This window comes from Lactuca saligna, chromosome 4 (genome assembly GCF_052625555.1).
Source record: "Lactuca saligna cultivar CGN05327 chromosome 4, ASM5262555v1, whole genome shotgun sequence".
In the NCBI taxonomy this organism is placed as follows: domain Eukaryota; kingdom Viridiplantae; phylum Streptophyta; class Magnoliopsida; order Asterales; family Asteraceae; genus Lactuca; species Lactuca saligna.
In genome coordinates, this window is record NC_136420.1 from 332,599,022 (window position 1) to 332,625,685 (window position 26,664).

Sequence of the window (26,664 nt, forward strand, 5' to 3'; positions counted from 1 at the left end):
GTGTTTTGGATTTTGGAGGGAGATGGGACACCTATCTGTTGGAATAGTATCTAAGGCTATAACTATATTCGGTGGTGCATGGTCCTTTTGGGTTGCCTTCACCATAGCAACTTGAAGGATGATTTGTTAAGAGAGAGTAAATATTATAAGGAATAATATTTAGCTATTTGATTAATATAAGTCATAAATCAATTGGTATTAATTTGGTGACTTAAAGAGATTAATTGAATAAGAGGGTATAAACTGTCAATTGTTTGATAGTTAGACTTTAGACTATAAATCCATTAGGATGGACTTTGGACGGATTCTAAGAGCTTTAGGATAGCTCAAAATCGTCCATAAGGATATCTATGAATGGATTTGGATAGCCTTAAGAGAAGATTATCCAATTAGGGTTTAGGGTGAAACCCTTAAGGAGTCTAAAGGTATAAATAGGCCCTTGGGATGTGGAATTCGTGTACAATCTTTCAGAACCTAAAGCAAGGAACCTCTGGTCGAATTCCATCCCCTCTCCTCTCTCCTAAATCATCTTGCTTGCTATTGGTGTTTGTAAGCCATTAGAGGAGTGACAATTGTGACTCTAGAAGCTCCAAGACAACAAGATCAACAAGGAACTCAAAGGTATGATTCTAGATCTGTTTTAATGTTGTTGTTTAACCTAATTAGCCATTAGAAGTCTTGGATTCAAAAGCATGTTTATTAGAAAGCCTAGATCCAAGCAATAGGGTTTTGCATGCGCACATAGGAAAGTTCTTATGGCTAAAACCCAACAGTGGTATCAGAGCCTAGATTGGTTTTCTTTAAATTGTTGCTTGAATAACTGAAACAAACCTGCAAAATTCGATTTTTTTTGGTTTTGAGTCACTGACTCGTCGAGTTCCAAGGTGGACTCGTCGAGTCCCCTTGTGCACTCGACGAGTCCAAGCGTCAGGAATGGCCAGATTCGGGATTATTTCATAATTATCTTATGGAAACTTACCTTAATCATATTAGATCAATGTAAATCCGATTTTTTGATAAATATGACTGTTATCTTGATCTAATTAAAGATATTTATCATCTAATAAAATATTTAATTTACTTATATGATAATAATTAATTATTTTTGGTAATTATCTTCAAAGAAATCAAGATAAATCAAATAAAGATAATTAGAATATTAAATTGTTAATTGGAATTATTTGTTATTTGATCCTCCATGTTTTTAAATGTTTAAAACCTACCCTATAGTTTTGAAATTTATATTTGTGATTAAAAGCTTTAATTTAGACAACTTAAATTTCAAACCCTAGATTTTGAAAAGTTTAAAATGCAACCCTATACCTATATGATATTATTAGAATAATATATATATATATATATGTATAACTAAATGCTAGTCTTACCGCTAGTAGGCCTCATTCACGAAGCCGATCTATAAGGTGGGTATAAGGTTGCGGCCTATAAAATGGCGCTTAATGGGTGTACACTCACACCCACCGCTTGCTTGATTGGTGGAGGGTCGTTAGCCGAACGGGTAGGATAGGGCAACCTCATCCTCTCATTAAAAGTATAATAAGAAATACGAAGTAACTAAAAACTTTTTTTAAAATTTCCCAATCTTAGTTACTTTAGGAAAAGTGAATTGATGCAATCCCATGAAACTACACTTTGCACCTTGCTAAGATGTTAGTGGAGCGTGTGTGGTTTACCGGCACACTAATTGGTTCTAAGCGAAGGTGGCAAAGGGTGATTCATTGTTTATCATAGTTCGATGGAGCGTGTGTGGTTTACCGGCACATCGAATAGGTGATCGTAACAATGAAGGCACCATGTAAATTTGCATGGTAATTCACACCCGCTTTGTGATCCTCGGCATCCCAGTCACAAACAAGAGGGGCATATCGAGATTTAAACATGCCATTGAATAGTTCAATGAATCTCATCCGAACCTAGGAATTCTCAAAACACTTAGGACCAAAAGTTTAAGTTTTGATGGAGAATTAGTGAATCGTCATTCACTTACCTTCAATTTATTTGCATGTTGGATTACGGCATCCCTTTTCTAGTATGTAAATGTTATTGTTGGATCCTAGCCCTAATTTTTCTTATTGGGTGATAATTAGGGATTCTTGTTCTAATCTATCTTTGTCCTTTCTATAGATGTCAAACGCAAACAACGCTGCTGCTAGTTCTTTCACGTTGATTAGCCTTTGCCAAAAGGTCACCTTCGATGGAACGAACTTTGGCGAATGGATAAGATACATTCGCACCATTGCTCGCTATGAGGATAAAGAGTATGTCCTCGACGAGAAGCTCGAGAAAATCAACCCCGAAGTTGCTACTCCCGCCGAAATCACCGCCTTTGAAACCCATGAGCGAGATGCGACGAAAGTACATTGCATCATGATCGCCACCATGAACTCTGAATTCCAAAAGTCCTACGAGGACATGTATCCATACGAGATGCATCAAGACTTGTTGGAGAGGTACCACCAAAACGCGAGACAAGAGCGTTACGAGATCTTCACTAACATGATTTCCGCCAAGATGGGTCATGGAGAATCTCTTACCGTGCACTTGCAAAAGATGCAAAGGTATGTCGACCGCCTTCGCAAGTTAAATGTTGACTTCGGCGAAGACTTGGCGATCGACATGGTGCTTCACTCTTTGCCTCCGATGTATAATCAATTTAGGATGACCTACCACATGAACAAAGAGGAGGTCACTCTAAGTAAACTCCAAGGTCTCTTGAGGGTTGCTGAGAGCAATTTCAAGGACAAGTCTGTTGCACCAACTCCCAATCCGTCTGCTGCTCCTGTCTTGGCTATTGGTCAAGGGAAGGGAAAGAAGAGGAAAGCTTCTTCAAATAACTATCGAAAGGTGAAAGCCCGAGATGGTTCCTCTTCTAGTGGGACCAAAGTTGATCCCTCTAAACCCTGCTCTAACCCGAAGGAGGCAGAGTGCCACCACTGCCACAAGATAGGACATTGGAAGAGAAGCTGCCCGGATTACCTGCAAGCCATCAAGGAAGGAAAGATCAAGCCATCTTTCGCAGGTATATATGCGATAAAATCTAACGATTCTAATCATGCTATTTCTTGGGTTCTTGACACCGGTTGTGGTTATCACATTTGTTCTAATGTGCAGGGACTAAGAAGAAGTAGGGATGTGGAGCAAGGAAGGATCAATCTAATCATGGGGAACAGAAGATCGTCGCCTGTGACCAAGATTGGAGTGTATTCTTTGGTGCTTAAGAATAGTTTAGTTTTATATTTGAACAATTGTTGCTATTCGCCAGAAATGGCTAGAAACATCATTTCATTTCATGGTTTGTATAGACAAGGTTTTAGATTTTCTTTTAATAATGAGAATGGTTCTATTTTGGCTTATCTAAATGGTGTCTTTTATTTTGAAGCTATACCATGTAATGGAATATATGAAACTGTTATGATTGTTGATAACTTAGGAAATGATGTTTTGAATATTGATTCTTCCACTAGTATGGATAAAGCATCCTTGTGGCATTGTCGTCTTGGACATGTCAACAAGAAACGCATAGCCCAACTCCAAAAGGATGGAGTGTTGGAGTCATTCGACCTTAGGGAAGATGACACATGCGAGTCTTGTTTACTTGGAAAGATGACTAAGTCACCCTTCACGAGTACTTGTGAAAGGGGTGAGGGACTATTAGACCTAATACATAACGATGTATGTGGACCTTTTAGATCAACCACGAAGGATGGGAACCGCTTCTATGTGACCTTTACCGACGATTATAGTAGATATGGGTATATCTATTTAATCAAGCAAAAGTCAGAAACCTTTGAAAAGTTCAAGGAGTTCAAGAATGAAGTGGAGAATCAATTGGGCAGGAAAATCAAGATGCTTCGATCCGATCGAGGAGGAGAGTACCTAAGTCTTGAATTCCACGATTATCTCAAGGAGTGTGGAATAGTTTCGCAATTGACGCCTCCTAGGACACCGCAATTGAATGGTGTGGCAGAAAGGCGTAATCGAACCTTATTGGATATGGTTCGCTCTATGATGAGTCGTGCTTCACTACCTATCTTCTTTTGGGGGTATGCCTTAGAGACTGCCGCCCATATCCTTAACCGAGTCCCTACTAAGAAGGTTGCCAAAACACCTCACGAGATATGGACGGGGAAAGCTCCCTCGTTGGCACATATCAAGGTTTGGGGTTGCGAGGCTTTCGTAAGACGAGATACTCACGACAAGCTTGAACCTCGAAGTGAGCGATGTATTTTCATCGGCTACCCGCAAACTTCCTTTGGATATCTCTTCTATAGACCGAAAGATAATGTTATCTTTGTTGCGAGGAGAGGAGTTTTCCAAGAGCGAGAACTCATAAGCCAAGGAGACAGTGGGAGGCAAATCGAACTTGAAGAGATTCAAGAGTCGATAGATGAAGGAAGCTCCACCGCTGGCGTTCAACCCGAGGAGGAAACTCCGGTTGAACCAATTGACGAATCCTTACCTCTTAGACGTTCCGATAGAGTTAGAGTTCAACCCCAGTTTTATGGTTTTCATATTACTACCGAAGGGGACACGTATATTAGTGATGGTACACTAGTAAATCTTGATGAACCTAATAGCTATAAGGAAGCCATGGCAGGCCCGAAGTCTGCAAAATGGAAAGAGGCGATGGATACCGAGATCCAATCCATGTACGATAACCAAGTTTGGAATTTGGTTGATTACGTGCCCGAACGTAAGACCGTAGGGTGCAAGTGGATCTTCAAGAAGAAGACCGACGTGGATGGGAACGTACACACGTATAAAGCGCGATTGGTTGCGAAGGGCTTTACTCAAACTCCCGGAGTTGACTATGATGAGACCTTCTCACCAGTTGCGAAGATTAAATCTATTAGAGTGATGCTAGCGATTGCCGCATTTCATGATTATGAGATTTGGCAAATGGATGTCAAGACCGCTTTCCTTAGTGGAAAGTTGGCTGAGGATGTTTACATGGCTCAACCAGAGGGGTTTGTGGATCCGAAGCATCCGAATAGAGTGTGTAAGCTTGAGAAGTCCATTTATGGACTTAAGCAAGCGTCTCGCAGATGGAGTCTTTGCTTCGATGAGAAAGTCAAAGAGTTTGGATTTGTACGAAGCGAAGACGAATCTTGTGTATATGTCAAAGCCAGTGGGAGTATAGTAAGCTTCCTCGTTCTATATGTCGATGACATATTACTCATAGGAAACGACATCCCGACTCTGCAGGAGGTTAAGTCCTGGCTCGGGAAGTGCTTCGCTATGAAGGACCTCGGAGAGGCTTCTTACATTTTGGGAATAAGGATAGTAAGAGGAAGAAGTAAGAGACTAATTGGACTTAGTCAGAATACTTACTTGGAGAAGGTACTAAAACGTTTTAGTATGGAAAACTCAAAGAAGGGAGAACTACCGATACAAGGAAATGCCAAGTTGATTAAGACTCAAAGTCCGAGTACCGAAGCTGAGATAGCAGAAATGAGCCGAGTACCATACGCTTCCGCAGTTGGCTCAATTATGTACGCTATGACTTGTACTCGCCCTGATGTAGCCTTCGCTTTGAGCATGGTTAGCAGATATCAAGGGAACCCTGGCAAAGCACATTGGATTGCGGTGAAGAACATCCTTAAGTACCTTCGGAGGACGAAAGAATGGTTCTTAGTCCTTGGAGGGAGTGATGACTTGAAGGTGCGAGGGTATAGTGACGCCAGCTTTCAAACCGACAGGGACAACTACCATTCGCAGTCGGGCTGGGTCTTTACCCTAAATGGAGGAGCAGTGACATGGAAAAGTTCCAAGCAGGAAACCGTAGCTGATTCAACGTGCGAATCAGAGTACATCGCAGCGAGCGAAGCGTCGAAGGAGGCAATATGGCTGAAGAACTTCATCGGTGATCTTGGAGTTGTGCCGGCCATAAAGGAGCCCATGGAGATTTTCTGTGATAACGAAGGTGCGGTTGCCTTGACCAAGGAACCGAGGGATCATGGTAGATCTCGACATATCGACAGAAAATATCACTTCATTAGACATCGTGTAGAAGAAGGACAACTCGTAGTGAAGAGGATATCATCAGAAGATAACCCAGCAGATCCGCTTACGAAGGGACTGAGTAGGGTTAAGCACTTACAGCATGCTAGGAGTATTGGGCTGAAGGATGATATTAGCATAGATTAGATAGTATTAGAAACGTATAATAGATAAATGTAATTAACATTTGATGATTAAATAAAGAAGTTTTATTTATGAGTAAAGTTACTATCACATGTTAGTTGTTTAACTATTGTTTCACTTTGCATGTTTTGACTTCCAGAATAATTGAGTTTATTAGGAATAATCGAATTATTCAAATGATCCACAATCGTTCATATGTTGGGAGTAGATATGAATGAAGATTGTCGTGAATTGGTGTGTAGAGTGTCTAAATGGTGTTAGACATAGCAAGAGTTGCTGCAACGTTCATGAGTGCTTATGAACTGGTTTTGAGCATTGGAATAAACCCGCGCTTGCTGGAATCACCTTATGGAATACGATATAAAAGGTGATCGCGAGACGATAATATCATATGGTCTTAAAACCTAGATATATGGTTTATTATTTGTTAATTGATTGTGCATTGATAATGCGAAAACGCATCAGTAACTTGATGTTATAAAACGCATTGTTGTGTATAGTTGGTTAATGAATAAGTAAATGCATATAAGTCGAAGTTTATCTGTAAATTTTATCCTAAGAGGGTAGAAGAGATATCTTGGCCACTCGATGATTTGATTTGACTTATGTGCCGGGCCCGGTCAGAACTGAATTGATGTGTTCAATTAAGTTCTATGTCAAATAAATCGGAGATCGAGAAATCAAATGCTAGACTAACCATTCCATAGGATTGTCAGCATGATATCTAACAGAGGACTGTACGATCCCTTATCTAAAGGACAAGATTGATTAGATCAGAGTTGACAGCGTCTTTGAGAGCTACGATTGCAAACCGTATTATACTTGTATAGTTACTAGACTTATCCAAGTGGGAGACTTTTGGAATAGTGTCTAAGGCTATAACTATATTCGGTGGTGCATGGTCCTTTTGGGTTGCCTTCACCATAGCAACTTGAAGGATGATTTGTTAAGAGAGAGTAAATATTATAAGGAATAATATTTAGCTATTTGATTAATATAAGTCATAAATCAATTGGTATTAATTTGGTGACTTAAAGAGATTAATTGAATAAGAGGGTATAAACTATCAATTGTTTGATAGTTAGACTTTAGACTATAAATCCATTAGGATGGACTTTGGATGGATTCTAAGAGCTTTAGGATAGCTCAAAATCGTCCATAAGGATATCTATGAATGGATTTGGATAGCCTTAAGAGAAGATTATCCAATTAGGGTTTAGGGTGAAACCCTTAAGGAGTCTAAAGGTATAAATAGGCCCTTGGGATGTGGAATTCGTGTACAATCTTTCAGAACCTAAAGCAAGGAACCTCTGGTCGAATTCCATCCCCTCTCCTCTCTCCTAAATCATCTTGCTTGCTATTGGTGTTTGTAAGCCATTAGAGGAGTGACAATTGTGACTCTAGAAGCTCCAAGACAACAAGATCAACAAGGAACTCAAAGGTATGATTCTAGATCTGTTTTAATGTTGTTGTTTAACCTAATTAGCCATTAGAAGTCTTGGATTCAAAAGCATGTTTATTAGAAAGCCTAGATCCAAGCAATAGGGTTTTGCATGCGCACATAGGAAAGTTCTTATGGCTAAAACCCAACACTATCTACCTTTAGCAGAGTTTTCGTATAACAACAGCCATCATTCAAGCATTGGTATGCCACCCTTTGAGCTGTTGTATGGGCGGAGGTGTCGTACCCCCATCTGCTGGGGAGAGGTGGGGCAGCGGGTAATGGGTAGCATAGAGATTGTACTCCAGACGACCGAGCAGATTCAGTAGGTCAGGCAGAGGTAGTTGACCTCGCAGAGTCGCCAAAAGAGTTATGCGGATAGGCGACGGTCCGAGCTCGAGTTTCAGGTTGGTGACCTTGTGCTCCTAAAGGTCTCTCCTTGGAAAGGAGTGATACGATTCAGGAAGAGGGGCGAGTTAGGGCCCCGGTATATTGGACCCTTCAGGGTAATTGCTAGGGTAGGTCGGGTAGCCTACCGGTTGGATCTACCTGCTGAGTTGGGGCAGATCCATGATACCTTTCATGTCTCGCAATTGAGAAAATGTATTGCCGACGACTCGGCAGTGGTGCCATTGGAAGATATTCAGGTGGATGCAGGCCTGAACTATGTGGAGAGACCAGTAGCGATCAGGAATCGTAAAGTTAAGGTTCTGAGGAACAAGAAAGTACCCCTGGTACAAGTGCAGTGGCAGCATCGGAAGGGGTCCGAGCTGACATGGGAGTCCGAGTCTGAGATGCGGGATCAGTATCCAGAGTTGTTTTCAGTATGAGACATCGGGGGCGAAGTCTGATTCTAGTGGGGGAGAATTGTAACAGCCCGAATCCAGGTATTCTTCTATTTGGATTAAGTTGTTAATTTAGGGTTTCCATGGTAGGCGAGTACGCTGGGCGTACAAGGTGTACGCTGCGAGTACGCTGGGCGTACAAGGTGTACGTTGCAGGTACTCGCGCACCTCATTTGGATGCGTTCCCCCTCTGGTACGCGGGGCGTACCCAAGGTTACGCCTGGCGTAACTCATTCAGGCCCAAACCCTAATTTCCTTTGAAGGGGCTATAAAAGGAATGTGTGGCTGGACTTCTCAGCCACCATCCCTCAGAGTGAAACCCTAAAAAGAGTGTACCTTCGTTCTTTAGCCATTGTGAAACATCCAAAAAAACACAGTCTGAAAATTTCGTTTAATTTAATGATAAAACCATAGTCAATAAAGCTCATATAGAAATCATAAGCAATGTATCTCAGAATATTATAACAACTGTCAAATATATCAGAGTAAAAAACATCCCAGGCTGAACAAATGGTGTGTGCACTGCAATGTTCCCGAGCTCCTCTTTTGAAAACTGAATACCTGAAACCAAAACTGAAACTGTAAGCACGAAGCTTAGTGAGCTCCCCCAAACTACCACATACCATACAATAACATATAAACACATATTGGGCCTTGCCCACTGCATCGGGATGAAGCCCAGAAACTGCATCGGACCGGAGTCCGGAACTGACTGGGACCTTGTCCCCTGCATCGGGCCAAAGTCCGGAACTAACTGCATCGGACCGAAGTCCGGAACTGACTGGGATCCTGTCCCCTGCATCGGACCATGTCCGGAACTAACTGCATCGAACCGAAGTCCGGAACTGACTGGGACCCTGTCCCCTGCATCGGACCAAGTCCGGAACTAACTGCATCGGACCGAAGTCCGGAACTAACTGCATCGGACCGAAGTCCGGAACTGACTGAATCATAGCATAGCATAACATATCAACTAGTATGAACACATATACTGCATACTACATCGGGCCGTAGCCCGGAACACATAACACATAACCCATAGCACATAAATTTTGTCTGAGCCACGAAGGCATCAAACATACTAACTACTGCATCGGACCGAGGTTCGGAAACTACTGCCAACTGAACGGGCCGGCATTGTGGCCTTAGACCCGTCCCTACTGGAAGGAAACTCACCTGATGCTGCTGAACTGCTGCTACTAATCCTTGACTGCTACCTGACTTCTGACTTCGACTACTGCTCCACTAGCTCCTCAAGCTACCAATATCAATATGACACTTAGTCCAACTGACCTCCAAAGGTTACTAGGTCAAATCTGGTCAAGGTCAAAATCCTGGTCAAAGTCAACCTTCCGGGTCAACCCTACTCGCCGAGTCTATCTACTGACTCGCCGGGTTCATATGCCCTGAGTCTTTCTTGTTCGCGACTCGACTTGCCGAGTCCAACTAGGTCCAAGTCCTGTCCTGTCCAACTCGCTGAGTCACCACCCGACTCACTGATTCGGGTCTCGACTCGAAGGGTTTAGGGTTTCGCGATCTGACTCGCCGAGTCCAAGAACAGACTCGCCGAGTCCTAGACAATCTTAAACCAACTCGTCGAGTTGTTCATCCAACTCGCCGAGGCCATGCCTATCTTCATCCGACTCGACGAGTTGTTCATCCTACTCGTCGAGTTCCTCCTCACCTTCAAGCTACTCGCCGAGTCCACTCGAAGGACTCGCCGAGTCTATCCATTCCTCAATCCATGCAGTGGCTTTTCGAGCCAAACTGAACTTCCAACTCCTAGATCCATACTTCTAGGGCCTATTCCCCACGTAAAGTGGCAAACTTTACGTGTAGATTGAGAGATCTAAGCTCAAAACACACTAAATTCGGGTTTATGGCAAACATGCTTCTTCAACATATCAAAGGCTGATACTTTAGGGGATTCTAGACCAAAACCAACATGGATCTGAGGTAGCAACCTCAGATCTGAACCTCCAACTCGAATTGGTTACATATCATACCAACCATGGCCAAAACCCACACATAAGAGTAGATCTAGATGAAAAAGAGAGTCCAAGCAACAACTTATTACCTCCACTTGGTCTGAAATGACTCCACAATCCAGATCTACAATCCCTTCTTGCACCTCCAAGGTCTTTCTTCCTCCTCCAAGCGTAATGCATTCTACAAGGCAAGATCTAGCTCCAAAAACGGAAATGGCGGCTAGGGTTTGATGTTCTGGGGTAGAGAGGCAATAAATGAACCCTAGGAAGGAGAATGAGACACTTAAATAGGCTCCAAGTTCCCGGGTTTAGGGTTTTCCCCGTTCAGACCCAACTCGCCGAGTCTCCCTGGCCGACTCGCCGAGTCGGTCGCTTTCACCACAACCCGGATCCCGCTCGGACTCGCCGAGTCCCTCCATGGACTCGCCGAGTCTCCCCTAAACTTGAGGTTTTCTTTCTTTTCTTGGCTTTACAAACTTTGGGGTGTTACACATTGTGTGTGTATTCTAAGCTTAGTGGTGCCATTCCAAGGTTGCAAAGGAGAAGAAGAGCTTGTTGGAGAGACTAGAAGTGGTGCTCAAGTGTAGATATGAGCTTTGCAAGGGCTAAAGCTTCATTTTCAGGTAAAAAAGTTCGGATCTTGTCACTTAATTCATGTTGTATGCTTTAGATGTGATTTTCTAGGGTTTAAGTCCCAAAGGTGGAGACTTTTGTGCATATGGCCTCCATAAGCTTAGATACTTCGTATTTCTAATCTTTTGGAGTTGTAGACTCATAAAAATGGCATCTTGGACGTGGGTATTGCACCATGCATGAGATCTAGGTCCTTGAGTTTGAATAAAAGATTGTTATGTGATGTTGGAGCCTTTACAGTAATGCCAAGGCTTAAAGGTCTCGACTTTATGGATTTAGACACACTAAAGGAGTCGGATCTGGAAGTTGGAGTAATGACTTAATCGATTAAGACCAGAAATGAAGAGTGGCTGATTCTAATGGTTACGCTGGGCGTAACTTCCAGTATGCGCAGCGTACTGGGTGGAGACCCCGATCCAGGGGGGTTGGCGATGTACGCCCTGCGTACATCTAGCAGTACGCCCCGCGTACTCTTAGGGTTGACTTTTGTTGACTTTTAGGGTTTTGGTCAACATGAGGACTTTAGGTCAAGGAAGGGTAAAATAGTCTTTTACCCTTTGAAGAATGATGATAAGGGATAAAGTTTTAGTGGTGGAAGTCTTTGCGTATTAAATAATAATATTTTTATGTTTAGGCGAGGTAGAGTCGTCGTTGAGATTCGGTGATAGCGAGGACACAAGATCTTAGACTTTCCACGAGGTGAGTTTTCTCACTATACTGTACCCGGAAGGGTTTGACTGTGTGACCGGAAGGTCGAATATGATATGAGATATATGTATTATATGTGATAAGTTATTCGTGATATGTGCCATGTATGATATGCTTGATATGGGCCGGAAGGCATTATGTTATGGGCCGGAAGGCAAATATGTTATGGGCCGGAAGGCGTTGTGATGTGGATCGTAAGGTTGACGTAGGTAGGACCGGAAGGTTTACCTAGTCGGGACGAAAGTCCCCTGAGACACATGGATCGGAAGGTTAGGGCCTGGAAAGGCGTAGGTGCGTAAGTTGTATTTTGGGGAACTCACTAAGCATTTATGCTTACAGTTGTTGTGTTATGTGTTTCAGGTACTAGCGAGGACCGTGGAAAGGCACCGGCGTGATCGTACACATTATCGGGGGAAAACTATTTTTATGATCTTTGTGATGTATTCGGTTGTGACAATATTGTTTACGTTTGAATTTGAAATATTAATCGATGTTTGATGTTTGCAAAAATAAAAAATTGGTTTTAAAATTTACGTCGTTACAGAGTGGCAAGGAGCATGTCTTCTATTGGACTTTATGTTCCCGGAGGCACTGCAGTTTTACCCTCAACAGCTCTCATGCTTTCCATTGTAAGAAATACTATAATAGTTATCTCGATTATTAATTTATTATGTTTAAAGAAAATCGTTGTAATTTGACTTTTAGCTTTTATTATGTCCGCCAGCCAGATCAGCTTAACTTGATGATGATTTATAAATCAACGGTGAGTCTACATTAACTTCTGTAGCATATATCTTAAGAAAAAAAAAGCAAATCGACTGAGGCTTAGAAAACATCTTAACAGTTAACACTTTAACACTACAACTTGCTTGTGTAGCTTCATTGTTATCTACCTAATATTGGTCTTTAATTGATTGTAGGAGATTGATTTGAAGTTCAATTGGGAATGATTGTAGGAGATTGATTTGATGGTCGTCGATCTGAACTGAGGCTTAGTATCAGCGTACATCGACTGAGGCTTGGGCTTCAATATCGGCGCAAATCGAGTGAGGAACCGAGGATTGTGTAGGCGGCGACAACATATTCCTCCTCTCTGTGATCGATGGATTGTTTTTTTATCTTTTCTCCTATCGACGAACATTGAGGGCACGGGGAAAAGAGACTAATCTTATTCTGGTTCCCATATTTCCTATACCCTATACCGGTTCCACATCTATACCGGTTCTAATACCCACTAAACCTGGTTCCGGTTTTTTAAACAAATCCGGTTAAAAAACCCGGATTAACCAGACCCGTTAGACCCATACCCGAAATACCTGGAACCCGGATAAGAGTAATTTTGAAACCCAATACCCGGACCGTTTAATCAATTTCCGGGTATACCGGTTCCGATCCGGTTTTCCGGTTCTAAATGTCATCCCTAAGTGGAAATTTGGTATGTGGTAAACCTAGTAAATTGACAAAAAGAATTGTTGACAAAACTAGTACACACTATTATTAGTTATGAAGGACACGATTAAATAATTATAAGAAATGGATAACTAGAAGTTGAGAAAACTTTAACCTTTAAGTATATTACTATATAAAGTCGAATCAATTTGATGTTTTGTGAATTTATCTACATATATGATGGTCATATAAAATATAAACATAACACTTTACTTGTAAATCAATAAAGGCAAGAACGATTTAAGAATCCAAAACCGGTATACTATTGATTTTCTTAAAACCAATAAAATCGTTTCTAACCGTTAAGGGACTTGCACACCTCAAAATGAAATCTCGAAAGCATTTTTGGACTCAAGCTATAACCAAATAGTATTTGAAATATTTTTAGTAAAAGTATTTTTAAATGTTGAAAAATCAGACGTTTTCAGATTTATTAATCGCGAAACATCAAACTATTGGTTTCGACATTATTCCTATTATTTTAGATTTTATATTCTGGGAAGACTACATGTTGTATGTTAACTTTTTTTAGATTGATAAATAAATTTCCTGCACAAATTGGAATAGCTCCATAGTAAGTATACTTATATGAATATTATGTAATGGAAATTTGGTATGTGGTAAACTAGTAAGTTGACAAAAACAATTGCTGACAAAACTAGTAAACTGTATTATTAGTTATGCAGAACACGATTAAATAATTATAAGAAATGGATTATTCGAAGTTGAGGAAACTTTAACATTTAAGTATATTACCACATAAAGTCAAATAATTTGATGATTTGTGAATTTATGTACAAATATGATGGTCGTATAAAATATAAACAGGAAAATATATTTGTAGATCAATAAAGGCAATTTTACGTCGGAAGGGAGTACATTGTTATAACGATGACAGAAAACTCAAACCCGTGGAAAATTATTAAAAAACGATTTACGATTATTATAAAAAAAATAAAGGCATATTACATAATATTATTTAAAAAGGAAATTATGAACAATTTTCTATATTTATAAAAATACATACATAATCATATACAGACATTACGACATACTCAAACAAATATGTTATACAAAATATTAATATAAAACTTATGATCTTACTCTTAAAGTGATTGCCAGAATTTAATGTTACTTCTAAGCCTTCTTTTATACAACCGAATTTAATGTTACTTCTAAGCCTTCTTTTATACAACCGAACACTTAAAAGAGGAAATGGATTCTTACACTTCACTATACTTTTTTTCCCACGTTTTTTTTTCACCTGCACAGACCGCTCACACAGCTATGTGGATTCTAAACCTATTCATTAAACATTTTCATTCAAAATAAGAAGACGAAGAAGACGACCTGTGACATCCCATCCCTGCCAGACCCGTCACACAACACCACCTCCCACCACTGTTTACAACCTCCACCACCATTCACCACATTCCCTCTCTCTCCATCGTCCGTTCTTCTTTCTTGTCAAGAACAAAAACCAAGCATCCACTTAAGCCTATCGATTTTCTGTCAAACGCAAACCCAAATATCTATTTTGGTCATTCCACAGATTCATGTTAAAACAAACAAAATCCCAAAATAAAACTTCTTACCTATTGTTGATCGGAACTGTCAAAACGAGGGGGGAAACATCCCGATTGCCGACCAAACAACACCGAGACCTCCTTTGCCCTCGCCTTCTTCCTCTTCTATCCCCAACAACTCCAGACCCCGAAGATCTCACCTCGTCACTGCTGCTGCTCGCGACAACCATGGACCGTTCCTCTTCTTCGGTCTAGACGACCACCGGAGCATGCCACACAGATGCGATGAGTCTGCAATCACCGGACGAGAAAGAGAGAACCTCGCTACTTTCGTCTCTTCTCCTCCTTCAGTTCGGCCAAGCACCGGAGCCGTCTCCCTCTTCGTGATTGGCCAAGACGTCCGGAGTAGCAGCCGCGCGCCTGCGAGCTTCCTTCTCGCCATCTGATTTCGCTGCTCCCGTATCCCATTTTCCTTCGTTGTCCGATCGCCTTTCCCCTTCACACCTCACATTGCGTTCGTTTATACTGCCGTTCCTTCTTCTATTATCCCGATAAACAAAAAGGGAACGGAACTTAAAAGTCCTAATTTTGATAAGTTTGGACCACTTAGACACAATCAGTCCCTCCATGGGATTCCTTTTCATAAAAAGCCCTAGTTTTATTCAACTTTGATGAGATAACCGGTACGGAACCCATTTATTCAGAAAAGGCCCCTCCTTTGGTTATTTTTAACAAAATAAATCTCAATTTTGAAACTTGGAATAAAAATAACCATTTCAGTCCCATTATTTTAACGAAAAAGCAGCCCTACTTTGGTTAATTAAATTACCAAACAACCCCAATAGTTTGTATTTGTTACGAAATAGTCCCGAGAGTATTTCAAAGTTCAAGATTGGTGGATTTGTAGTTTCTCACATCAAGCTTCCCAAAAATTAACAAACTTTGAACAATTCGAATTCACGCTACAAATGAGAGTGCTTACGGCCCATTTTTAATATTTTAATTATTTCCATCGGGGAGTTAGAAATCTGTAGGAATTAAATCGCTCACTCGCTATAACTTCGAACCCTACCATGAAAGGATCAGAGGCAACTGCTTACACCTCCCGATTTAATAACCTCACAAACCTTTTCCCGGGAATGGTGAACCTGAAATACAAAAATACCCTTTAGGGTACCATAACCCTACAAACTGAAAAGAACCAAGTTAGGAGTACAAAAAGGAAGTTTTATGGCAAGTCAAAGGGAAACTTCAAGCACCACAAACCCAATCAAGAAAATTGTGGTTATGAAGTTCGCAATCACAAACACTCACTCCCTCCATCAAAGCCTTACCTTAGGACTTTAGCTCACTGTACCAAGTGCAATTTTCACCATGTCGAAAATTTCATGATCTACAACATCTATAACTCAGGAGGTTACACCTCTAAGTTTTGCAGAAAGACCCCAAAATAATACAAGCTCAACCATTGCAGTAGGAGGAAGCTGAAGGTTCTTCGAGTGCAATCAACCAAGGAATTATAAGAAGGACTCCGCGAAACTAGAGAATCAGGTTGTCCCAGGAAGAGCATTTGTGATAGGTGCTTGAGAATGCTCGCCAGGAACCAACTATGGTTACTAGTTCGTTTCCTACCAACAATATTTATGCTTTTGTATTATTTGATACCGGTGTTGATAGAAGCTTTATTTCCCATAATTTTAGTAGCATGATTAACCATAAATCATGCAAACTTAATGAAGCTTACATGATGGAAGTAGAAAACAACCAGTTACAAACCACATTAAAATATTCACTAATTGCCTCTCACCCTAAATAAGCACGTCTTTCACGTCAATCTAATACCTACAACCATTGGAAGTTTCGATGTGATCATCAAAATTGATTGTTTATCACTTCATCTAGCAAAGATCTTATGTTACAAAATATCCATGGGACTACCCCTCCCTAATGAAAAGCCCTTGTGATTTATAGAGACAAATCAGGAAAGAATCTAAGAATCATCTCTTGCATGAAGGCGAGAAAGTGTTTATAGAAGAGACTCTTTGCTTTCTTGGCCCATGTGGTGGATATGCAAGATAAGGGTAAGGAAATCAAAGGCATACTATAAGTGTGCTACTACCCGGACATATTCCTAGAGGATATACCTATAGTACCTCCATTCAGACAGGTCGAATTCTAAATCGACCTAATCCTGGGTGCAACACCAGATATAAGATCTCCTTATCATCTGGCTCCAATGGAAATACAAGAACTATCCAGTCAACTTCAAGAACTTCTTGACAAAGGCTTTATCCGGGCAAGCTTCTCTCTATAAGGAGCTCCAGTATTGTTGTCAAATAGAAGAATGGATCATTCAGGATATGCATTGATTATCAAGAGTTGAACAAGCATGCCATCAATAACCGATATCCACTCTCGATTATCGATGACCTATTCTACCAACAACAAGGATCCTATTACTACTCAAAGATCGATATGAGATCCAGCTACCATTAACTTATAGTGCAAGAAGCAGGCATTCCAAAGACAACAATCAGTAATCGGTCCAGTCACTATGAGTTTCTAGCTATGCTATAAGAACTTAATGACAACACTAACCAAAGTACGCCAATTTTTAGGGCTTTCAGACTATTAGCAAAGATTCATCGAGAACTTCTCCAAGATAGCCAAACCTCTCATTGAACTAACCTAGAAAGGAAAATAGTTTGACTGGGGAGACAGACAGGAGTTTGCATTCCATAAATTGAAACGATTGTTGTGCATTGCACAAAATTTGTATCTTCCAGAGAGAACGGAAGACTTAGTAGTATTTTGAGACGCCTCTTATCAAGGGTTAGGATGCGTACTAATGCAATAGAGTAAATCAATTGCATACACATCCAGACAACATAAGCCAAACAAGACCAACTACACTACATATGACTTAAAATTGAGAGTTGTAGTGGTTTCCTTAATGATTTGGAGACACTACATCTATGGAATGATGTGTGTCGTGTTCACTGACCACAAAATCTTTCAACACATCTGCGACCAGAAGGAGCTCAACATGAGACAATGAAAGCATGTATAAATGCTAAATGATTACAAATGTGAATTTCGCTATCATCCTCGTAAAGAAAATGTCATAGCAGATGCTTTAAGTAGGAATGAGAGAGCAAAGCGTTTTTCATGTGGATGCTCTATCCCTAACCACCCATTCCAATCTGACCACCCAAATTTGAGATGATCAGCTGGAAGCACTCAAACCCGAGAATATCATGGAAGAAAACCTGTGAGGTATGGACAAACAGTTCGACCTCAAGGAAGACGAGACATGATATTCCATGAACCGAATTTGGACGCTAAAGTTTGTTGAAGTCAGGAGTCTAGTCTTATATGAATCTCGCAAGATGATATATTCGATATAACCTGGATCAGATAGGATGTATCTTGCTCCTAAAAAGTTGGATTAGTGGCCCAACAATGAAGGTAGAGATTGCCACCTATAATAGTAAGTTCTTGACTTGATCCATAGTCAAAATACAGTACTAGAAGCCTTTTGGTCTACTACAACAACCATCAATCCAAGAACCAAAATTGGAACAAAAACCATGGACTTCATAATGAAGTTTCCAAGAACTTTAAGCGATAATGAAACCGTCTGGGTAGTGGTTGACCGTTCGATTAAGTCCGTCCATTTCCTAGCCATCAAAGAAACTAACAAGATGAAGAAACTCACTAGGTTTCTCTCTCAAGGAGATAGTCAGGATACATAGTATGATAATATTAATCATCTCGGAACGAGATAGCAATTGCGGAAAACCCGGACCCGTTTAACGATATTTTTTAGAACCGGAAACCGAACCGGTATATAGGAACCGGTCTGGTTCGGTTCGGGGTGAAGTGGGTCTAGAACCGAAAAACCTGGAAATAGGAAAGTGGGTAAGGTAGAACCGGGTCAAATGGGTTTAGAACCGGAAAACCCGGATTTTTTTTTGTTACCTCAATCGCATAATCTTTCAACCGTTATAAAAAAAATTAACAAACAAAGAATTACATTTAGGTTATTCGGTTATTGATGACATTAATTTATTTAAAAAAAAAAAACTAAGTATAACAAAGTTGGTTTAAGGAAATTACATTTAGGCACTACAATAGTCCAATATGAACTAATATCACAGTGACTATTGGATAAGGCACTTCATAGTTCATGATTTTGGAGAAGGCACTGTACACGATTTATACTATTATTATTATTATTATTATTATTATTATTATTATTATTTTAAAGAAATTATGTATTTGACTATTGGATAATTTATTTTGGGTTGTGTGTTTTAATTTAAGATATGTGGAAATTCTAAATTGTTAGTTATTTATTTATTTGCAACCACACTAACTTGTCTTTTTGTATCTTTGACCTTGAAGGCTTCAACTTTGAAAATTTGAACATAAAAGCAAGAGACAATTTTTTTGACATTAGCAATCTTTTAATTTTTCATGTTTTGTCAACATCTCACATCTTCTCATTATAAATAGGCCCTTCCACCTCTACATTTTCACTTAACTTATTATTCTCTAAGTTGAAGTTTTTGAGTTGTTTTTTCTTTTCAAGAACATTCATAGAAGCTAACCGCTCAATTCAAGTATGTTTCTTTTTAATTTTATGCAAATATGAATTTAAAGTAGTTGACTAATTTACGTCTGTATACTTCAACTAGGTTCCATTTTAAATATATTAGTTTCATGTCTTTGATACTTCATTTTTTTTACATGCTTTAAATCTACCTAGATTTTTTTATTTAATTTGTTTAGCATTTGAATTTGAAGGAGAGGTCCACATGTTGGCAACATTTTGATATGTTCTTGGTAGTAGAAGATGATGGGTTGAACGAAGGCAAGCAAGGTGTAAGTATTGTTTCGTTACACTTAAAGTCGATCCATCAAGACACGGTACAAGTAGTCTTAATAGACATTGTCGTACGTGTGCCAAAAATCCGAATAATATAGCTATGTAATAAGTTTTGTGCTTTTAATTTATTTGATAACAGTTTTTTAATACTAAATATGTTTATTTTTGTTTTATGTATAGAGATTGAAGATGCGTTAACTCCACAAGATGGTCAAGGAATAAGTGTTGTTTTGTTCTTAATTGTTTAAGAATTTTGATTTGAATTGTTTTGAATATTAGACTTTGATTTTGAATTGTTCAATAGGTACCATGAACTTGGCCCTAACCATTGTCCCTTTCTTCACTTGTGTTATGTTCTTTTCATTGTTATTTTACCACAACATGGATAAAAAGAAACATTCATTGAAATGATTATTAAAATGACGATCTGTATTTTTTTTTTAAAAAAAAAACCTGTACTTTGTTTTTGGTGGTGGCATTGTGAAGAAAAAAATTAAAAATAAAAAAAATACAATGGATCAAAAAATAAAAAACTACAATGATTAGAAAAGTGGAAAGTTAAACGTGTCTGCTTGGCACCAAATTCTTCCAAACAATTATGTATCATCTACTTTTACATGTGCAAAGTAATTTGAATGAGAGTTAGCAACAATGAATCTGAAAAATAAGGATTCCTTTTGATTCAATCATCCCATTTCCAAATAATGAAAGAAACATTAATGTTCAACACCCACAAGCAAAATACCAAACAAGCAAATTTGATTCAAGTTCAAAAACATTAATGTGAAAGTGAGCATATCAACTAAAACAAACACTTACAAACCAATAATCATTTATAAAAAAAAATAAAAAAAGAGCATAACTACTCGTCAATATCTATCGGCCTTTTTCCATTTCCATTTCCATTCTCCGCGAGAGAATTGGGTAACGAGATGCGTTATTTTTCCACCAAACTGTCACACCCCGAAAACCTAAGGCGGAAACGTTTCCAGGGCGGACTCCACGTTGAGTATCAAATCCAATGTACATAGTAAGCAAACTAAACAACCATTACATTACATATTCGAATTTACATTTGTTCAAAAGTAAAGTGTTACAAGTGTTATACATATATCATATGAACAAAAGTAGAGACGAGTCTTTTGTACGCTCCGTCTTCTCTAAAAGATTCGCTAGGTACCTATCTAATGTCGACCTGAGAATACAAGCAGTTTGAAAATCAGCATAAAGCTGGTGAGTTCATAAGATGTTTGTTTTGTGAAAAATGTACGAGTTTCCTTTGGTTCTTTCGAAAAGTTTGTATCCAAGAAAATCCCATATTTTCTTAAAAGAAATGTTAACTGTTTTAGGTTACGCGGTCCTGGTTATGATTAACTATGATCCTAGGAAAATCCTATATTTTCCTAAAAGTAAGTTTAGTTATTGGATTTCGATGTAATGATTAATTACCATTCGTACTTATTGTATTAACTAGGTATTCTGATATCCTAAAGGTATTACACTGGGGTGTACCTAGATACGTGTCTTCGTATCCATATTCCTATTCTTTATCGTATTCATAGTTTTTAATTTATATTTGTATTCGTAGTTATATTTGTAGTCCTGTTCATATTCGTATACGTATCCCTACTCCTAATCCTAATAGTATTCGTATTCGTATTCGTATTCGTATTCGCAGTCGTGTTCCTATCCCTAATCCTACTCCTAATACTATTCGTATTCGTATTCATATTCGTATTCGAAGTCGTGTTCTTATCCCTAATCCTACTCCTAATACTATTCGTATTCATATTATTATTTTAGTAGTCCTATTTGTTCCATTTCTAGTTATACTTCTGTATTCGTTCTATTCCTAGTTGTAGCTTTGTATTCGTTCTATTCCTAATTATAGCTTCGTATTCGTTCTATTCCTAGTTATAGTTTCGTATTCGTTCTATTCCTAGTTATAGTTTCGTATTCGTTCTATTCCTAGTTATAGTTTCGTATTCGTTCTATTCCTAGTTATAGTTTCGTATTCGTATTCGTATTCGAATTAGTTATAATTGGAAATTAGTATAGATTACTCGTAGATTATGAAACATAGTTTAGATTAGAACATTTTATCAAGAAATCTATGATTAGTTTGAAAGCTAAATTCGTAATTCGAACTATTTGATAAATACAGTTATTGATATTAGAACATACAAAATGAAAATGATTAAACTGAAAACAATAAGTTTGAGTACAAGATTTCCTTGTACTTTTGCTTGTATTCCCCCCTGAAAACAGTGAAAACAGTTGAAAAAGGGTAGGGGTATGAACTCACCGGTTGGAGAACGCGTTGGTTTGGATTCTAAACGTCGGTTCTGGGTTTGTAAACGCACAAGATTCCTATGGATTATCAAATGATACACATTTGCATCTAATTAGGACTTAAATTATTTATTTGTTAGGGACATATGCTTCTAATCACGAAAACGCTTCATTACAAGTGTTTGGAGGGACCCGGGTGGCGTTTAAGTACGTGTAACGATGCGAGGGACTTGGGAAATGAGTTTACTCCCCAAGAGTAAACTCCTTAATGGAGTTTTAAGCCTAAACACCCACTCCCCATGAGTTTACGGCCGTAAACTCATGGTGGGGTGATTTATGGTGTAAATTGAGTCACAAATGGATATGGACACTTGGAAATGCTTGGAATGATTTTACCTAAGGCTTGGAATGGATTAAAATCACCAAATATAACAGTTAAGGGAGTTTACGGCCTAAGCATGGGGTCTATGGCCGTAAACTCTCTTATCTCCTTGAATAAGTGTTTTTAAGGTCTCAAAATTAATCACATGTGATTCTAAAAATTCCCACAAGCCTAGAAATGAATTTTGGGCACCATTTGACACACTTTTAGGAGTTTACGGCCATGGGGCATGTTCTATGGCCGTAAACTCTCAAATGTGGGGTTTTGATGTGTTTAAGGTCCTTAAACTATTTTTGGTTGGTCCTATGATTTATTCCAAGGCTTTTGGTGGTGTTGGATGGCTTTCTAACACCTTAGAAGTGAGTTTACACCCAAGTTTAAGGAGTTTACAGCCCAAGCACATGCCTTGGCCGTAAACTCACACAAACCCCTCAAAAATTATGTTCAATGTGTTCTAGGTCCATTACCAATATTCTACAAGTCATATCTAAGTCTTGTTTGTGATTTGGAAGGGTTTAAGGTCATGAAAACCCCATTTACATGAGTTTATGGCCCAAGCTTGTGCCTTGGCCGTAAACTCCTTCAAATGACTCACAATCCAAGTTTAAAATGTTACAAGTCCATTCCATGATGCCATCTAGCCATATCTAAGGTCCAATTGTGTTTAGGAAGGGTTTTTTGTGCTCCAAAACCCATGTTATATGATTTTACGGCCTAGGATGGTTCCATGGCCATAAACTCATGAATATGGCCCTAATCCATGTGTTGGACTCGAATTTGAAGGCTAGGGATGTTACATAACAAGCTAGGGGAAGTACCTCAAAGATTTGGAGCCTAAAATTGATGATTTGGACCTTTAAACTTGGATTTAGGAGAGAGGCTAGAGAGAGAGTAGAGAGAGGAAGAAAAAGCTTCAAATGAGTGCTTAGATCACTTTAAATAGTGTCTAAGTTTTGGACATGGTGGAATTCTACCCGATACCGGCATTAAACGAGGCTTTTGGTTGCACCCGATTAAGTTACCGTCACCCGGCGGGAATGTTTCTAACTTTTTGAAATAAACACTTTTGGGTTAATTTCATGAGTTCCTTGATGGGTTTTAGCCATAAGAACTTTCCTATGTGCGCATGCAAAACCCTAATTCTTGGATCTAGGCTTTCTAATTAAACATGCTTTGAATCCAAGACTTCTAATGGCTAATTAGGTTAAATAACAACATTGAAATAGATCTAGAATCATACCTTTGGATTCCTTGTTGATCTTGTTGTGTTGGAGCTTCTAGAGTCACAAATATCACTCCTCTAATGGCTTACAAACACCAATAGCAAGCAAGATGATTTAGGAGAGAGGAGAAGGGAGGAATTCGGCCAGAGTATCTCTACTTTAGATGGTGTATTGTGATTGCTCGAATTCCCTCACCCCTAGAGCCTATTTATACTTGTAGACTCCTTAAGGATTACAGCTTTAACCCTAATTGGATAACTTAGACTTTAAGTTGATCCATATCCTATCCTTGATAACCCTATGGACTATTTTGGCTTATCCAAGCCCTAGAAATCGTCCATCCTATCTAGGATAAGGATTTATAGTCTAAAGTGTAACTATCAAACAATTGACAGTTTATACCCTCTTATTTAATTAATCTCTTTAAGTCACCAAATTAATTCCAATTAATTTATGACTTATATTAATCAAATAACCATATATTATTCCTTATAATATTTACTCTCTTTTAAAAAATCATCCATCAAGTTGCTATGGTGAAGGCAACCCAAAAGGACCATGCACAACCGGATCAAATACTTGCCTATTATAGTTACAGCCTTAGACACTATTCCAACAGTCTCCCACTTGGATAAGTCTAGTAACTATACAAGTACAATTCGGTTTGCAATCGTAGCTCTCAAAGACGCTGTCAACTCTGATCTAATCAATCTTGTCCTTTAGATAAGGGATCGTACAGTCCTCTGTTAGATATCATGCTGACAATCCTATGGAATGGTTAGTCTAGCATTTGATTTCTCGATCTCCGATTTATTCGACATAGAACTTAATCAAACACATCAATTCAGTTCTAACCGGGCCCGGCACATAAGTCAAATCAAATCATCGAGTGGCCAAGATATCTCTTCTACCCTCTTAGGATAAAATTTACAGATAAACTTCGACTCATATGCATTTACTTATTCATTAACTAACTATACACAACAATACGTTTTATAACACCATGTTACTGATGCGTTTTCGTATTATCAATGTACAATCAATTAACAAATAATAAATCATATATCTAGCTTTTAAGACTATATGATATTATCGTCTTGCGATCACCTTTTATATCGTATTCCATAAAGTGATTCCAGCAAGCGCGGGTTTATTCCAATGCTCAAAACCATTTCATAAGCACTCATGAACGTTGCAGCAACCCTTGCTATGTCTAACACCATTTAGACATTCTACACACCAATTCATGACAATCTTCATTCATATCTACTCCCAACATATGAACGATTGTGGACCATTTGAACAATTTCTATTATTCTTAATAACCTTAATTATTCTGGAAGTCAAAACATGCAAAGTGAAACAATAGTTAAACAATTAACATATGACAGTAACTTTACTTATAAATAAAACTCCTTTATTTAATCATCAAATGTTAATTACATTTATCTATTATATGTTTCTAATACTATCTAATCTATACTAATATCATCCTTCAGCCCAATACTCCTAGCATGCTGCAAGTGCTTAACCCTACTCACTCCCTTCATAAGCGGATCTGCTGGGTTATCTTCTGATGATATCCTCTTCACTACGAGTTTTCCTTCTTCTACACGATGTCTAATGAAGTGATATTTTCTGTCGATATGTCGAGATCTACCATGATCCCTCGGTTCCTTGGTCAAGGCAACCGCACCTTCGTTATCACAGAAAATCTCCATGGGCTCCTTTATGGCCGGCACAACTCCAAGATCACCAATGAAGTTCTTTAGCCATATTGCCTCCTTCGACGCTTCGCTCGCTGCAATGTACTCTGATTCGCACGTTGAATCAGCTACGGTTTCCTGCTTGGAACTCTTCCATGTCACTGCTCCTCCATTTAGGGTAAAGACCCAGCCCGACTGCGAACGGTAGTTGTCCCTATCGGTCTGAAAACTGGCATCACTATACCCTCGCACCTTCAAGTCATCACTCCCTCCAAGGACTAAGAACCATTCTTTCGTCCTCCGAAGGTACTTAAGGATGTTCTTCACCGCAATCCAATGTGCTTTGCCAGGATTCCCTTGATATCTGCTAACCATGCTCAAAGCGAAGGCTACATCAGGGCGAGTACAAGTCATAGCGTACATAATTGAGCCAACTGCGGAAGCGTATGGTACTCGGCTCATTTCTGCTATCTCAGCTTCGGTACTCGGACTTTGAGTCTTACTCAACTTGGCATTTCCTTGTATCGGTAGTTCTCCCTTCTTTGAGTTTTCCATACTAAAACGTTTTAGTACCTTCTATAAGTAAGTATTCTGACTAAGTCCAATTAGTCTCTTACTTCTTTCTCTTGCTATCCTTATTCCCAAAATGTAAGAAGCCTCTCCGAGGTCCTTCATAGCGAAACACTTCCCGAGCCAGGACTTGACTTCCTGCAAAGTCGGGATGTTGTTTCCTATGAGTAATATGTCATCGACATATAGAACGAGAAAGCTTACTATACTCCCACTGGTTTTGACATATACACAAGATTCGTCTTCGCTTCGTACAAATCCAAACTCTTTGACTTTCTCATCGAAGCAAAGATTCCATCTGCGAGATGCTTGCTTAAGTCCATAAATGGACTTCTCAAGCTTACGCACTCTATTCGGATGCTTCGGATCCACAAACCCCTCTGGCTGAGCCATGTAAACATCCTCAGCCAACTTTCCGTTAAGGAAATCGGTCTTGACATCCATTTGCCAAATCTCATAATCATGAAATGCGGCAATTGCTAGCATCACTCTAATAGATGTAATTTTCGCAACTAGTGAGAAGGTCTCATCATAGTCAACTCCGGTAGTTTGAGTAAAGCCCTTCGCGACCAATCGTGCTTTATATGTGTGTACGTTCCCATCCACGTTGGTCTTCTTTTTGAAGATCCATTTGCACCCAACGGTCTTACGTTCGGGCACATAATCAACCAAATTCCAAACTTGGTTATCGTACATGGATTGGATCTCGCTATCCATTGCCTCTTTCCATTTCGCAGACTCTGGGCCTGCCATGGCTTCCTTATAGCTATTAGGTTCATCAAGATTTACTAGTGTACCATCACTAATATACGTGTCCCCTTCGGTAGTAATATGAAAACCATAAAACT